General features: G+C 45.2%; 1 protein-coding gene across 1 annotated transcript in view; it reads right to left on the bottom strand.

Moving 5' to 3' along the window:
- SLIT3 (slit guidance ligand 3) overlaps positions 1-17,985 on the bottom strand; it is a 636,316-nt gene that overhangs the window by 284,115 nt on the left and 334,216 nt on the right. The gene's annotated exons all lie outside the window — the stretch shown is intronic.

The raw sequence follows: 17,985 nt of genomic DNA on the forward strand, positions 1-17,985 counted from the left end.
CTGAGAGAAACGATCGTGAGGTCGGGAGACACTTTGCAGGTCCTTCTGAGGCAGGTGTAAGTCGTAGAATTTTCCCTTTCTGGAGATTTTTAAGAAAAGGAAGCTTTGGTGGATTGATTTCATTGCAAGATGCAGGGCTGAGAATTTCAATTGTATTTTTTCCCCCATTAGCAGATGTTTGTCTCAGCAGCTCTTGCTCTAGGAACAAAGTCTAATGTGACCCTAATATTTAAAGCATATACATGGATTCTGATTAACCATGAAGAAGGCCAGAACTCTGTTATTAGGGCTGCCCCCGGGTTATTCTCTTACCCAGGATAGTGTCAAAGACATCTGTGAGCACCGCAGGGCTCTGCTAAAGTGGGTTTGGAAATCATTGGTGGGGACTAATTGTCGGGGCCTGGGATTTGGTCCTTTCTGGTCATCTGCTGAGTCAACTTTGGGTCTGTCTTCCTGAGCTATGAAGGGAGGAGTGTGGACTAGCTTAGCAGTTCCCACACCTGGCTGCCCTTCAGGCTCTTCTGCAGAGGTCGTTAAAAACACAGATGCCTATGCCCACCCCACCTCTCCAGGATCAGAACTTCCTGGGGCATATGAGCATCTGTATTTTTCATGAGTGTGTCTGGGGACTCTAACAGTCAGGACAGCTCACCCCTGAACAAGCTGACCTGTGGGGTGAACGGAGTTTCACCTGCGAGTGTTCTGAGGCTCTTATCTCCAGGCAAACCTGACTGGATTTGGTTAAGCTAAGCTTCTCTTCCAGTAAGTGTCACTGAGCATGGGCCACAGAGAATCCTGCAGTCATGGGGACCGTTCAGCATCTTTGCAGACAGTCCAGGAGGAATGAGACCATGAGAAATTCAAAGCAACTGGGGTCTCCACGAAGTTCATATCTGTGGTATGTCATACACATGTGGTTCCATGAAATCTCAGTCCTGAGAACGTATCACAGAGATGGTTTCGCTCTTATTATAGCCAGCCTATCCTCCAGAGAAAGATTCCTTACAGAAATCTTTCAAAAGCATGTGCTGTGACTAGATACACAAGGCCAAAAACAGCTGACCCATGTAGACAAAAGACCCAAAGAACAGCAGTCAAATATACAACAGTAAAAATGAATTTTTTGTCTTGTTTTTTTTGAGGCAGGGGCTCGCTCTGTCACCCAGGCTAGAGTGCATGGTGCGAGATTACGGCTCACTGCAACCTCAACTTCCTGGGCTCAGGTGATTCTCCCACCTCATCCTCCCTAGTACCTAGGACAACAGACACACGCCACCACACCCAGCTAATTTTTTGTAGAAATGGGCTCTCACTATGTTACTCAGGATGGTCTCAAAGTCCTGGACTCAAGTGATCCGCCAGCCTCAGCCTCCCAAAGTGCTGGGATTACAGGTGTGAGCCACCGTGCCTGGCCAAGATGAATCTTTTCTAGGTTTAGATTCAGAAACCAGTGTGTAAGGTGAGGTCACAGCTAGTTAAAATTACCCTTGAAAGTTCCTTAAACCACTGAAAAAATACAGCATTGGATGGCTTTGAATATACATACAGTCTGCTGTGGTCTAAATATTTATATCCCACCCCGCCCCGCCCAAATTCATCTGTAGAGGCCTAATCACTAATGTGATGCTATTTAGAGGTGGGGAGTTTGGGAGGTGATTAGGTCATGAGGGAGGAACGCTCATGAATCAAATTGTGCCCTTATAAAAGGGACCCCAGAGAGCTGCCTTGTCCCTTCCTCTATGTGAGGAAGTAGCTGGAAGGCACCTTCTATGATCCAGGAAACACCTTCAACAGACACCAAATCCGCTGGAGCTTTGATCTTACACTTCTAACCTCCAGAGCTGTGAAGAGTAAGTTTCTGAAGTTCTAAGTCACCCAGTCTATGGTATTTTATTATAAGAGCCCCAGTGGACTAAAACAAGCTCTGCATAGTCTATGTGCATGTTAATATATAGAGCAGAGGAAGAGAAACGTTTTCTTAGAAGGCCAGTCAATACTTTAGCCTTTGTGGGCTACATACACAGTCTCTGTTGCCACTCAATTCTGTTTGTAGGAAAAAAGCAGCCATTGATAGTACCAAATGAATGAACTCTGTTTCAATAAAACTTTATTTACAGAAACATTCTGTGGGCCAGACTTGGCCTAGGGGCCAGTTTCCCAGGCCATAGTTTGCTGAACTTCTGTTACAAAACATAATAAAGAGGGGGAAAACCCATTTTACAAAAAAATACCTGCCTCAAAACATTACCACATAAGGATGTGAAAGTAGGTCTGAAGAGCAGATTCATGTTTTTACCTCAGACTCACCCTGCACATATGCTGACCAAAATGGCAGTTGCAATTGCCCAGTATATAAATGATTTGTCTGCCTCTCATGGCTCAGCACAGTGTCGGATTCCATAAGTTGCATACTAGCCCTTCACAATTCGATATATAAATATGAAAACAAACACCAAACCTGAGCCAGGCACAGTGGCTCACGCCTGTAGTCCCAGCACTTTGGGAGGCCAAGGCTGGTGGATTACTTGAGGTCAGGAGTTGGAGACCAGCCTGGCAACATGGTGAAATCCCATCTCTACTAAAAATATGAAAATTAGCCAGGCATGGTGACAGGTGCCTGTAATCCCGGCTACTCAGGAGGATGAGGCAGGAGAATTGCTTGAACCTGGGAGGTGGAGGTTGCAGTGAGCCAAGATTGCACCACTGCACTCCAGCCTGGGCGACAGAGCAAGACTGTCTCAAAAAACGAAACAAAACAAAACCCATCAAATCTATTTAATTTCAGTGAGTTATAGTGCATCTTCTAGATTCAGCATACAGCACATCTAAGCCATGGGGGGCAGGGAAAGGGAATATTATACATAAGGTTCTGTCCCTTTATCTCAGGAGATAACAGTCACAAGGAGAAAAATTGGCCCCAGGTAGAAGATCAGGCAAGGACAGCCACTGGTGCGGGGGAAGTGGGTTCAGGCTATGTTTTTCTGCCAGCATTCTGCAAGAGACTAGCACCAGTGTTTTCTTTCAAATGGTCAAAGCACGAAGGTTCTTGTGAAACCCTTACAAATACTTGGCCTAGTATTTAAGGCATAGTGAGTTAATGTCAACACTGGTTACAGCAACAACTGATTCCCAGCTATAAACAATTTTTATTAGTAAGAAAAATGTTGCTTTTGACAATAGGAAGGAGTTGCAGCATTTGATGGGAAAATCCAAGAAATGAGCTCCTGCCCTACTCCTTCCAGAAGGGAACCCTCTTCATAATGAGGAGGTTCCTGCTGACCAAAGCCTGATCCAGGCCTAGCCTCATCTGTTCCTGTCTCTGTCTATCCCTATAAAACTGTCTCATGAAGAGAGACCTCTGCCAAAGAAAGATGCAGAGTAAAGACACCCATGATTTAAGGTCTTTGATGCACAGGGCTGTTAGGGATGTAAGAAATATATGGTGCCACCCCAGAGAAACCAAGTGGGAAGGTCACTCTGACTTCCCTCATCCCTAGCATCCATGCTTACCACCCTGGATCCCCACCTCGCCTGGCTGCTCAAGCCTGTCTTGAATCTTCTAGAGTTTCCTGGGGAAGTAGGAGGCAGCTACAAAGAGTTAGGAAATAGATTTAATGAGAAATATTCCCCCAAAGATCGCAAGTGCTGTGGGTTATAAACGAAGCCATGCATCATGGGGCCGCCTGTAATATTTTAAAAGTGGTGTTGGAAAACCGCCTCTAATAAACTTGGGAGAAGATGGATCACCTTTCTGAAAACGCAAAATAGGATGCTGTGGGCATAAATATATGCAAAGACCAGATTTTGATCCATCCTGAGTTAAGAAGCAAGGCCTCGTTCCTCTTTTCTGGCATTTCTGGTGCTCCAGCTGTAAGAGGTTTATTACTGGAGCTCAGCTCACGTTTACATTTCAGGCTGATTGTTGGCACCAGCGTCACATCTGGTATTACTTCCCCCAAGTGGCTGCATTCTGCACCAGGCACCCGGCCCTGTCACCCTCAGAAGTCCCCTCCAACATTTCCCCACAATCTCAGAGAAGAAGGGAAAATGCCAAAAAAAAAAAAAAAAAAGGGGTGCGGGGGAGAAGGCAAAGGGATTTAAAAAAAAAAAAAGAGAGAGGGAGAGAACAAAAGGCAAAAGGAAATACCATGAAGAAGAAAGAAAGGGCAAGGGTAGTGAGAAAAGGAAAAGTGAGAGGAAACAGAGAGTGGACAAACCCATGAATGGGCTGTCCCAATTGGAGGCTGTCTGCTCTTGTACTTTTTCCAGAGATTAGGCCTTGTTAAAGATAAAAGTTATTCATGACCCTTTTATTCAGGACCATTGCGATGGGTGTGGGACCACAGCAATGAGGTTTCGCAGTGGGGGAGAGAGATTGGGCTCAACTCTGAATACAGTGTGGGCAGGTGGGGGTTTATAGCCAAAGAGCAGGGAGGGCGTCAGCAGATGGAAAATGACCAAAATCACACATCAGGGGTGAAGGGGGGCTCTGGCTAAAGCCACCTAACAAGGTTTTTGCTGAGGACGGGTCAGGGAGACCAGACATCACCTGGGGGATTGTGGAGGATGAGGACCTTGACCAGATACAAGGGTGGAGGATTCCGGCTAAACAGGCTTAGTAGGATTCTTGCAAAAATTATACATGAGAGTCCCAAAGTCAAGGCCTAGTTGGGAACAGGACTCAAAGGATCCTGACTAGAGTTTGGTCATGGAGAGAGATTCTTGGTCAGTATAACCCAAATGGATGCTTCTTCCACACCCATGGCTGCAAGCAAATCAGTGCGACCTTCATGCATTGACTTAGCAGCTATTTCTGAGCAATTTACTATGCCCATCTCATCAGTGCCGTTGTGAGGATTCAAAGAAATGGCAAGTACTTAGTAAAGGGCCTGCCACCCAGGAAGTACTTAACAGCATCTTAGCTACTATGATCATCCATTACTCCTCAATGAGCCTACAGTTTAGTGGGGAAAGGGAGAATATGTCAGAATATTACATTCTTGGCCCATGTCTTTATACAACAGATCACTTAGAAATAGGAACACACAGCTGGTTCTCCTCCGTAACGTGAAGCTAATGATAACTATCTCACAAGGCTGTGGCAATTAAGTAAGATAATTGGTGCAAAGCACTATACAGGTCTCCAGGCACAGAGAAGCACTTTATAGCCTGTTACCACTGCTGCAGAGCCCAGTGCCTGGCAGAGCCCAGTGCCTGGCACATCCGTGGCAGATGCTTGATATAGCCTTGCTGGATGAAGGTAGGTGCTGAATGCTTATTCACACCCACACTCTCTTTTGGGCTCCATAATTTACTCTCGGCCCAGGGAATTGGGGCAACAGAATCAAACATTTACTGTGCACAAAGAGCTCTCATACATAAATATTTATTTGCCCTTCAAAATGTTTTCACTGCTGCTGGCGGCTGAGCACTGAAGAAATGCTATATTTAAGCATCTGAGTTGACGGCTTCTAGAATACAGTCATAATGGGCCCCCAAATAGGCTTTTCATGTGGAGCTGGGAACTGAGAACATTTTACTTCAAAGGTGTCATTTCTGCTGGGGGGAAACAAGTGTCACTCCAGAGCCCAGCAATTCATGGAAAATGGTCTTATTCTAGATGATCAAGCGTCGGGAGGAAGGAGGCAAGAAGGGGGGCAGAATGCTTTGGCACTGGCTTCTTCAGAGTATTTGACCTTGGGCAGGTTACTTACCCTCCTGAACCCTAACCACTTAGCAACAAACTGGGAATAATTACCCCAAATGATATCGGGCTGGAGGAGGGGAGCACGGATAATGGACACAATGTGAGAGGACTGTATCTGGCACATATGAGGCTCTCCAAAATGGTTAGCTATTATAATCATTAATATATAATTATGTATATAATGAATAGCAATTATTTGTTAGAAACACTGGCTTAGTTTTGGGTGGGGCCTGGGGAGCATAAACACTAGGACTCTCCGAAAGTAAAGGAAGAACACTCACTCCTAACACCTGTCAGATTCCCAGCTCACAGCTTTAAGCTGGTTAGCTCCTGCAAAGCAGGTTCCTGGAGATAATCTATCCATTAATCAACAAAGTACTTCAAGGTTACAAAAATATTTCCATTTTACAGATGAGACAAGTAAAACGTGAAGAAAGGATGTAGCCTTTCCAACGTCATTTGAAGCCAAGGTTTTCTGTCTCCAAAGCCTAAGACCCTAGCACTGAGGGAGCTCAAACTCAGGCTAATTGGGGCCAGGCAGGTAAGGCAGGAGGGGGAAGTGGCTGGCAGGAAAGGAATTGTTTGGTAAACTGATGAGTAAAGAGATTGTTTAAAGGGGACAGTTCTAGCTGATTGTTGCCTTGAGAGAATGCAGGTCACGGTGGCCAGATCTTCTGAGTTTTCAAGCAAAATGAAAGCTCTGGAGTTTTAATGGTGAAAACTTTAAGAAACGTGTCTATGTGTCAGATTTAGCCTTACGTCCAAAGGCTTCCAGGTTCCGGCCTCATCCCTTGACCTTTTCTTCCAGAGACTTCAGAATGTCTTTGGGCATTCTGGAGGAAGGCCTGTTCCCTGGCTACACAGCCCAGGCCACCTAGAGGCACTCCTGGCCTTCCTGATGTTGGGAGGTGGTGGGGGTGGGGGGGTGGGGGTGAGGCCCAGCTTACCGGGTGTTGCCTATTTAATTTTGATGTACAGATTTCAACAAGAGCAATTTATAAGTTTGACATTGTCAATGGTGGTCTGAATGGCTGCTTAGACTAATACAAAGGCTGCCAGAACCCATTAGCAAATCAATTGGGTAGTGTGGCATTTTTAAAAAGAAAATTATTTTTCTATTTTTGCAGGTTAGACAGCAGTGCTCCCTAGAGGCTCTCCCAAGGGGGACTGTGTGGCTGCCTTCTCTAGGTTGCGAATATTAATGGTCAGGACTCAACTGCTCCCCACTCTCCCTCCCCACAGCTCTGCTTCTCCTCTCTTCCTCACCACCAACAGGCTCAGCCTGTTCACTCGTTCAGGCTGCAGGTGTTTGCTGAGTCTCTTCTATGGGTTAGGCTGGTCTAGGAACCTAAGCCATGGGGAAGGAATGAGCTCAAACCCCATGGCCCTGGTGGACACACTCCAGTACCCACCCAATGGCAGGTGAACTGGTGCCTGCAAGGGGGCAGGCTTGGGAGACCTGTCACTGTGGAACCAACTTCCAAGTCTTTGTTGAGCCCAGAAAGCACAGTGGCCTTAGGCCCACTGCCAAAAGGCCCAGGGTAAGAGCTGGGAATTGAAAGACTGTGTTGAGGCCAAGGAGGGAGATGAGGCCCCACAGAGTACTCACAGGGAGGAGATCTCTAATGGCGAGTCTGTTTAAATTTTGCATTGTGACATGTGATGGAATCTCCCTTCCTGCCCCCACCAGAGCATCTCCCTTAGGAGCTATGACTTCAGGCTCAGGGACGCCATGCCTGCTGAATATGGCCTTCCAGTGCTAAAAGATGGAGACCAGCCAACAAGCATCTGGGCTGTGTCCATAGCGGCAAAATGAAGGGCAGTGATTGGCTGGTCTGGTCCAGTCCAAACTCTGGATGCAGCCACACCACCAACAAGCAAAACTCATTTTGAGTTTTAAAGGGGAAAATATAGACAAATAGCACTTGTAAAGCTAGAAAATAAGCAATAAACTTTCCCAGAGAGAAATCAATTCCTTCCCACCTTATCTTGAAGGTAAAGGTTGTCTATCTCCCACTTCACATATATCCAATGTTGAAAGTAACATTAGAACAAAAGTCATCTTCAAAACCAGCCCGTTATTCTAAAGGGCATAAAAGGCCAGTAGCATCTCTGAGAAATCGGAGGACTAGAAAGTTAAGGTAAAGATGTTCTCCGTATGTGAGAAAAGGACAGCTTGGAGAAAACTGTCTACATTTATGTAGGCAATAGTAAGTAAGACTGACACAAAGTACATATGATGAAATATTTAGGTTTATTAAAAAAAATCAAATTACCTTTTACCTACAATGAGAAGGCTCAACCAGCTGATTCATAAAGAATCACAGAGGGGGCCAGGCATGGTGGCTCACATCTGTAATCCCAGCACACTGGGAGGCCAAGGCGGGCAGATCAGGAGGTCAAGAGACAGAGACCAGCCTGGCCAACGTGGTGAAACCCCATCTCTACTAAAAACACAAAAATTAGCTGGCCGTGGTGGCGGGCGCCTGTAGTCCAGCTGCTTGGGAGGCTGAGGCAGAAGAATCACTTGAACCCAGGAGGCGGAGGTTGCAGTGAGCCGAGATAGCGCCACTGCACTCCAGCCTGGTGACAGAGTGACACTCCATCAAAACAAACAACAACAAAAAGAATCAGAAGGTAGCAAGATTTTGAAATACTGCTGAGATACCCACAAGATCAAGGCCTAATTTTACCTCATCCCAGGTCTGCATATTCTCTTCACCTCAAGGCATTATTAATCTCAGCCTCCACATCCACTTTAAAAAAAAAAAAGGCAGTGGCTCACACCTGTAATCCCAGCACTTTGGGAGGCCGAGGCAGGTGGATCACCTGAGGTCAGGAGTTCGAGAGCAGCCTGACCAACATGGTGAAACCCCATCTCTACTCAAAATACAAAAATTAGCTGGGCGTGGTGGCGGGTGCCTATAATCCCAGCTACTCCGGAGGCTGCAGCAGGAGAATCGCTGGAACCCGGGAGGCAGAGGTTGCAGTGACCCGAGATGGTGCCACTGCACTCCAGCCTGGGCAACAAGAGCAAAAGTCTGTCTCAAAAAAAAAAAAAAAAATAGAGGTGGGGTCTGGCTATGTTGGCCAGGGTGGTCTTGAACTCCTGACCTCAAGTGATCTTCTGCTTTGGCCTTCCAAAGTGCTGGGATTACAGGCAAGAGCCACTGTGCCCAGCCCCTTCAGCCCATTTTAATGTGTTGACCTTGGAACTGGCTGTGAAAGGCTTCGTGTTTGTGTGTCTTGTAGACCAAAGTGACTCAGACATCACTTTGCACATACATCCCCCAGGGGATCCTGTGAACATGTAGATTCTGGTATAGGAGGTCTAGGGTGAGGCCCAGGACCCTGCATTTCTGGCAAGCTCAGGTGACGCTGATGCTGCTGGTTCCCAGGCCCGCTTTGAATAGCCAGGGCCTAGCAATGGTTGCCAAGCCTGGTTGTGTCTCAGAATCACTTGTGGAGCTGGTCAAAGCAGACAGCTTCCAGGCCCCACCCCTACAAGAGGTTCTGCTGACAGGGTCCTGGGTGTGTGTTTTTAACAAGCTCCTCCGGTGATTCTGTTGCACCCTCCACTGTGTATGTGTAGGGGCGGGAGGGCCACAGGTGCCACCGCTGCTAGATCTGCTTCAGCTACTTACTCAACTGCATGACCTTATCCAAGCCACTTAACCACTCTGAGTCCCGAGTCGTTCAACTCATGCATTGGGGTGGGGGTTCTATAAAACAACCCAGTTTGGTTAATGAAACATCATTAACCAAATATTAAAACATAGGAATCATCATCAAACTATTTCATTTTCTCTCTCCACTACCCAAATGTCTTTCTGAAATGTTTTTGAGGGACTGTTAAGAATTGTTGCCTTCATACCTGCCACTAAGATAACTCCAGTATATTGAGTGGATAGAGTAGTGTGATAAATGAAGCATTCTTATTAACCATATATGGTGACCCTATAAACCATTTACTCATCATATATTTCAAAGGATTAGGATGTAAGAAAATCCACTTAGCACTGAAAGTTTTTTAAAGCTGTCACTGATTCAGAAAACCTTCTAGTGGTGAATAGGGCTTCAAGGACCTCATTATACATGCACATCAGTATCTAACTGGAAGGATAGTTTATGAATGGTCAACTGCTTGAGGAAACTGCATGGCATTTTGTATTTTAAAGATATATTCATGTCCAGCTGCCAGTTTTTTGAGAATTTATTATATGTCAGCCACTGTCCTCCAGGTTTTATATGCATTCTCTCTTAATCCTCACAGAAACCTGTGAAAGAGGTATTGTCATCCCCACTTTACAGATAGAAAGCTGAGCCCCAAAGAGATTAAATGATAATGTAAGCCAACTATCAAGTGAAAACCTGGTGTTCGAACCCAGAACTCTCTGCCTGCACAGACTATGCCCTTAATCACCATACGACACTTTCACCTTTCACATCTACCACAATCTTTGACACAATCCATGACAGTTCTTTGATATAGATTGGGAAGACTTTTCCCCCTAGAGAGAGAAGAGGGTTTCGGGAAGAGATCAGAAGGTCACCTGCAAGGGGCAATTCAATGGTTTGTGTGTGCTGTGGTGGAAGAAGGTGTCATGTGTACCGACATTCTTTTCTCCAAACTCCATCCTTCTCCCTCCCAATACATAATCTAACCTAACCCCTTGGATCTCCTTCCTATCCATGGCTTATGAATGAACCTCCACCATGAGTGGTATGGTACCCCTTTTACTTCCACCTGGCCAAGGGTAATGAATGTGTGCTACAGGGGGCTCCCCCATCTCCTATCCATGGCAGGCATTGCTAATCGATGACAGCTCTTTCCTTCAGGAGCTGAATGTGGCCATGCCACCCTTCCTGGCAGACGACTCCAGTCAGTCAATCTGGGCTGGGATTTGAAAAGAATGTGGTTGCTTTTCAGCCTTAAGCCTTATACACAGTAATGGAAATAGCATGTAGAAATGGCGAATTAGAAATACCACATATCTGAGAACTTCGAAGCCTGGGTTTTAATCCTGGCTCTGATGCCAACTTGTGACTTTGTGCAAGTTATGTCTCACTCTGGGCCTCAGTTTATCCATCTGTAAGTGAGGGGGTATGCCTGTGCTATAGAGAACTTAAAGTCTCTTCCAAGAATAACATCCTAGGTTCTGACAGGTGTTCAAAGCCAGATGGAGCTCATCAGGGGAAAGAAAGGCCCTGTCTGTGTTGACAGGACTGTGTGATCAAACCTGTGTAAGAAAATATCCCCACACGTGAAAACCACCCTGGAGAGCCCATTGTGCCTCACTGTCTGCGTCTGTGCAGGATAAAGCATCTATAAGTGGAAGAAAAAGCAAACACAGTGTCAGTTGTTCACATTATGAGAAACCACCTGTCACAGGCCCCACCTCCAGGCTGCCTGGAGTAGGTGGTCTCTCCAGAACAGAACTTCAGGTGTGGGGGCCAGGAATCCATCCTAAGTGATGTGGGAAGAGGGCGTCTGGAGCTTGAGGACACAGCTGCTCAGTTCTTCTGTAGCTCCCAGGCCCCAACTCTTTGTCTTCCCTCCCAAGCTGGGAGTCAGCTTGGAGTTGCTTCTCCTTTGCTGAATTGAGACATTCAGGACCCTGGCTGTGGCATTTCGTGCCATCCCAGATGATAATGGCCAACATTTACTGAGTTCTCACAGGGTGCCAGGCACTGTGAGGTGCCTGGACCCTTCTAACAGTCCTGTGAGGTAGGAACTACTATCATCCTCACTTTAGAGCTAAGGGAACGAAGGCTCAGGGAGGTTAACTTGCCCAAGGAGGCACAGCAGTAAGAGGCAGAGCCAGGAATCAGTCATGGGCAGGCAGGCTCCAGAGTCCGGAATGTTAGCCATATAACATGGCTGGTGGCTCCAGAGAGTCTCAGGTATTCTGTTGTATATTGTCTGTGTAGCATGGTCAAATGACTGTCTTGCCTTTTGGATTTAAACTGTAGGAGGGCAGGGGCCATGTCTTACTCATTCCCCTCTGTACCTATGGTACCTGGCGTACTGCATGGCAGGTAATAGTCGGTGCTTAGTGATTCTCTGGTTAATGTATGCACACATAGATGAGTGCGTAGAATCCAGAAGGCAGAAGTTAAGGAGCCATGCCTCTTCTCTGAATTACAAAGTTTTTGAAAAGAAAGAATTTAAACTATGTATTAAATGCCTACTATATGCCAGGAATTGTTCTAAGTGTTTGGTGTGATTGGTTTCATTAATCATCATAACAACCAAACGAGGTACAATCCCATATCTCCTTTACGTGCAGAGGAAGCTCAGGCTCTAGGATTATAGTAAATTGTTTAAGATCACACAGATTTAAGTGGCAGAGCTGGGATTCAAACTCAGGCCTATCTGACTCCAAAGTGCCATGATCATTCATGTCATTCCATGACAGGAGGCATGTTCTTATTAGTGTGAGTCCAAAATGAAACCACCCTGGCCGAAGTTACCTTCTTGGGTTGGATGACAGCTCAATGACAGGAAGTGGTGGCTGCTTCCTCAGTGTCCCAGATAATGTTAAGATTCTAAGGCAGGGCCAGCAACACAAACCCCAGTTATGATTGGTGAAAGGAAGCTATCTGGGGCTCCAGCAGGGTTTTGCAGTCATAGAACCTAAAGCTGGAGCTTTAATTAGTTTGCCAACGCTAATCTTACTTAAGGAATAAAAGTGGGGGCACTGTACTCAGGAAAGATCTTGGACTGAGGCTAGGGGCCAGGAAGCAAGGCTTTTGGCAAGAGCCTGTGTCCTAAGAACTGACAATTTGGACTGTAAAGATGGCTAGTAATCTAACCAGCCATTGACCTTTAAAAAGCTCCATCTCCTCACCTGTGTAATGAGGAGTCCACGGATAATCTCTAACATCCCCTCCAGCTCAGAAAATCTTCATTCCCAGAAGGCATTGCCATTCCTTACCTCCCCTTTCCCCCTTCACTGCTAAAATATCCAGTGAGAGACCACTGCGTCTTTGACTGGATCAAAACCCTGGTAGAGAGGAAACCCCTAGGTAACAGGACATAATTACTAAAGACTACACAGGTGCCCACTGCAGGAGGAAATAGCCAGCACATTCACTCATTCATTCAAAAGACATGTATTTCATTTCAGCCATGTACCAGACATGGTCTGAGTGCACTGATGAACAAACATAACAAAATGAAAATAAAATTAACAAAACTAAAAGCTGTAGACAGACTCTATGCTGTTTCTTGCACCAAGACTGATGAGCAGGGTGAGAGTGGGAGGTGAGAGCCCATCCATATTAATCAAAGATTAATCAACATTAATAATACAAGCAAATAATATAAAACTATAATAGCAATAAGTACGTTGAAGACAAAATGTGAGTGTTATAGGAGTTTAGAGAAAATTGACCTAATGAGGAGGCCAGATGCTTGATCTGAGAACAAGGTGAACAGGTACCAGGGAACAGAACCTTCTGCGCAGAGAGAATAGTATGTGCAAAGGCTCTGTGGCGCAGAAAGCAGCATGGGTTAGTAGAATTGGTAAAAAGCTCTGTGTGGTTGCAGAAAAGGGTAAGATGAGTCTGGAAAAGAAAGTGCCACGGGGCCTAACTACATATATTTTCTGTGCCATGGTAGGAACTTTAATGTTTATCTTAAGAGCAATACTATACTATTTCAGGCATGCATGCACGCATGTGTGTGTGTGTGTGTATGTGTGAAAGACAGAGAGTTGGTCAAAGCTGTGCTTTGAAAAGACCACTCTGGGTATGATATGGAGAATGGACAGGGGCAGGTCAGGGTGTTGTGACTGAGTCACAGAGCCTGGTGATTCTGTTGGCTCCTCCACGGCACAGAATTGCAGCATTCTTGCAGGGCAGAACTATGGATTCCATCTAGATTCCCTGGTGATCTACCTGCTGGAATCCTGCCTCCACCAGCATCTCTGGGCAGCTTCTGTACCCATGGGCAGGGGTGGGAGTGGGCTTCAATGTCCCATAGGCTCAGGGCATCTCCCAAGTGGCTGGTCACACTGGAGATGCAGCTTCCAGATGTGGAGAGCACAAGCATTCTGCCCTCCAGACAGGATCAGACAGTGAAATTCTGCCTTGGAAATCAAACCACACCCCCCACCCCACAACACACACACACACACACACACACACACACACAGTGGTACCCCACATATCTGTCAGAGACTTTTTCCCCAGACAAATGATGATTTATGGGAGGCTGTTCTGTTTCCCGCCTTTCTCTTGCTCTATTTTAGGAGAATATAACCAGACCATGTGTTTTTGCTTAGCCTGACACATTCCGAGCAAGCTTTCTGTATTCCGTGCGCTGATGAAAGGTCTTTGCTTAAGAAGTAGAAGAAAGAAAAGAAAAGAAAAAAAAAACGTGAGCCCAACCCCCATCTCCCCTGGTTGGCCAAAGGAAAGGTCATTATCCATACCCGGGAGTCCCATTGAGGCCCCCTAGGGCAGCCTGAGCTGGCGCTTTTATGACCAGACTCTGGGGTAGACCAACACTCCCACACATCCCACTTCATGGATGAAGAAAGCTGGGAGGGATGAAAGGTGGGCACAGTGGCTGCCTTTTAGCTTCTTAGACTCACTAAGCACTTTCCCTCCTTGGGGCCTTTGAACCTGTGGTTCTCATTGCCTAAAATCCTCTCCTTCCCACTCTTCACACTGCTGATTGCTCCCCTCCCTCAGGGCTCAGCTGAAATCACATCTCTTCACAGCAGCTGTTCCTTCCCCATCCCTCCATCCAAAGCAAGTCTCCCCGAAACTGTCCATCTCAGCACCCCATTTGTTTCTTTTATGGCAATGATCATACGTGGTCATTATTACATTTAGTTTCTTACTTACTTTTGCTTTTTGCTTCTTTATTTCATTTGGCGAGGGGTTGGCGAACTATGGCCTATGGGGCCAATCTGATCCCACTCCCTGTTTTTGTAAATAAAGTTTTACTGGAATGCAGTCACTCATGCTTATTTCTTTTCTTTTCGAAATGGAGTCTCACTCACTGTTTGGCCAGGCTGGAGTGCAATGGCGCAATCCTGGCCTACTGCAACCTCCATTTCCTGGGTTGAAGTGATTCTCCTGCCTCAGCCTCCTGAGTAGCTGGGATTACACGCACGCACCATCACACCCAGCTGATTTTTGTATTTTTAGTAGAGACAAGGTTTCTCCATGTTGGCCAGGCTGGTCTTGAACTCCTGACTTCAAGTATTCCGCCTGCCTTGGCCTCCCAAAGTGCTGGGATTACAGGCATGAGGCACTGTGCCTAGCCTCATGCTCATTTCTTTACAGAGTGTCTATGGCTGCTTTCACCACACAAGGCAAAGGTGAGTGGTTGTGACAGGGACTATTCTAAGCCTAAAATATTTACTATCTGCTGTGTTACAGAAAAAGTTCAGTGACCCCTGGATTAGACTGTCAACTCTACGAGGGCAGAGACTAAGCCTTGCTTGTCTAGCAGTGTGTTAGGTACTTGACTCAGAGTCTGGACCATCATAGGTGTCTGATAGGCAGTTGCTGCGAGACAAACCCTTGCAAATGCCAGGTTGGAACTTGTCGAGTCAATGACCAAGAGGCTGACCTTCATCTTCAAACCTCAGGCTCTCTTTTGTTGGCTTTATTTAAGGCTTGCCTTACATTTAGTTTAAGTTAAAACCAGGAAAATATGTTTCAGTTTCCTAACATAGTGCCTTAAGCAAAATAAAAGGCAGAGTTTTAAGGGAGGAGGGAACCCCTCCAACTGGATTTTAAAAGACCTACTGAGCAATAAATATCAACAATTCTGATTTATGAGGCCACGAGGAGTTGTCCCTAGTTATAATAGCAAGCTCAAAGAAGGCAGCCCAAATGGACAGAAATGCAGGGGGCTACATAAAAGCAAATAAAATAAAATAATTTACTAGTTTGATTTTCCTCCAAGCAGGCAAACACTTCCTGCTGATAAATGGTGAGCATTTGTGCAAGTCTTAATAAAGCATTTGGGAAAACACTTCTGTAGCACAATCAAGATTTTTTAAAAAGTCACCCAGTCATGGGAAAATATTAGGAACGATTTAACTGGACATAGTGATGGAATACTTTGAAAATTATAATTTGATCAGAGACATCCAATGTGGATTTATGTGAGGGAGAGTTTAATACCTAACCTGTTGGAAGTAAGTTTCCTGGATGAATTACTACCATGGGAGATAAGAGAGAGGCAGATATTTACATGCACTTCCAGAAAGCCTGGGGCATAGTTTTACGTATTATTGGCCAACAAAACATATAAAGAGAGATTAGGAGCCTATGAAACACATAGTGCCGGAGCCCAAACTCATTTCATTTTTCAAGCTGGACAAAAGGTAAGAAGCCAGGTGGATTGAGTGAAACTTACTGTGTATAAATAAAGCACAAACTGAGAAAATGCAAAATAATCCAGTTAAACACAGTCAACCTTTCAGCCTTCGGGTCACCTAATAGTATTTGTTTTGAATCTTTCGGCCCAAATGTTATAACTGAGGCAAAGATATAACATAAGCCAGGATAAGCATCAAAGAAATTGCAGTCAATCTCAGTTGTTAGTAGCTGAACCCTCTGGAGATAAGCAAAGGGACCCCTTTGCCATAAGGCATGCCTGCTCTGTATCATCTGCACACATTGCAAAATACATTTCCTGATGCCCACTAGGGCCCTTAATACATTTCCAGTGAAGAAGGCTCTAAAAGATAGTAGGTATGGTTGATGTGTCCAAAACCAGTCTGCAGGTCATAACCAGGACCAGAACCAAGACTAGGGAGATGTGTGTGAGACTCACCCAGGGCACATCTCTAAGGAAGCACTCACATCCCTGAAAGAGAGAGGGCCTCCTTAAATGGTACACCCTAGGCACCTTGCTTGTCTCAGCATAGTCTGTGCTGTATGTGGGACTTTGTTCATCTCAGAACAATTGAGCTCACCTGGGTCACTCTCAAAGGGTAGAAATGATCTCCTTCATTTAGGGTACTGTACTATGAAAGAGAAAACTCCTATGATTATAAATATCTATTGGAAGAAAAAATGGTTAGAACTTAAGATATAAGCCTATTCTCCTAGCATTTGAGAGATAAACATGTTGTTAAGGCGACTTTGCTCACTTCAACAAGGAAAGATACTCACTTTAAGTGGATCTAAAACAGAAAGATGGGTTTTGAAATCATAATAGCTAAGGAGCAAACGTTCAGGCTTTGATGGGACCTTTGCTCTTGTTACTCTCAAATATGAACTTGAGAAAGTTATAAAATACTAAATTACTTTGCCCATATAGCCCCAAAATACATCTTTGTGGTTTTCATTGCATTTTGACCAATATTAAGTTAGTTTAGGAAAATATGAGTTCTGCCTACTCACACATGGGTCTCTTCTGGTGTATCTTTTGCTCACCCAAAATGAACTTCATGCCAAGAGCACTTTGACATACCAGTGTAGCAAACTGCTATTATGCACCTACCCTAAGTACAGCCAGAATTCTTCTCTATCGCTTATCAGCAATGACACCTAAAAGTTTACTGTCTCTCTGAGGGCAAACTTTCCACTTGATTCTGAGTTGGTGCTTCTGGTTTCTAGGTAAATAGCTCAACAATTCCAGTTAGAATGTACTGTGAGGTGTCAACCTCTCCAACTGTGAACTCATGCCAGCGCACACTCTCTCTCTCTGTACTTCATCCTACCCTGTTTAGTGGGAGAAACAAGATCTGCTTTCTAAGCCACAAGATGGCAAGACCTCAGAGCCGAGTATCTCAACAAGGAAAAATAAGCAACAGCGTGTGGTTCTCTTATCTGAGGCAGGCCAAAGCTTAGGCAGTCATAATGTGCAGAAGTGCCTGAAGAGATGCTATATTGATTATGAGATACGATTGTGAATTTTATTACCTTCTGGGAAAAAATAGGAAACATAAAAGCAAGAGTTTTGTGCCAGATGTAAGAATTAAACTCTACAGTTATCTGATTAGCATTAGAGACATGTGCTTTGAATGTGAAACACTTGTAAGTCTCCCCAGGTGAGCTCTCGATCTTATCTGTGCCATGTATGTAGATTTTTATATGCCTGCTCTTCTCAAATGGGACCCAGATGAAGTTCAATCATTTGCCTAGAAGAGTCTGAGAGGTTCGCTGGATTTTTTTTTTTTTATTTTTAGAAGCCAGCATGATTTTTTATAAGAGAAAGGCAAAGCTTTGGGACTTTGCTTGGAATTGAAGGGGCAGCCTGGGTCAGGGCACCAGGCGGTATGAGACTGAAAGAGAACTAAAGG

Source organism: Gorilla gorilla, chromosome 4 (assembly GCF_029281585.2).
Source record: "Gorilla gorilla gorilla isolate KB3781 chromosome 4, NHGRI_mGorGor1-v2.1_pri, whole genome shotgun sequence".
Taxonomy (NCBI): domain Eukaryota; kingdom Metazoa; phylum Chordata; class Mammalia; order Primates; family Hominidae; genus Gorilla; species Gorilla gorilla.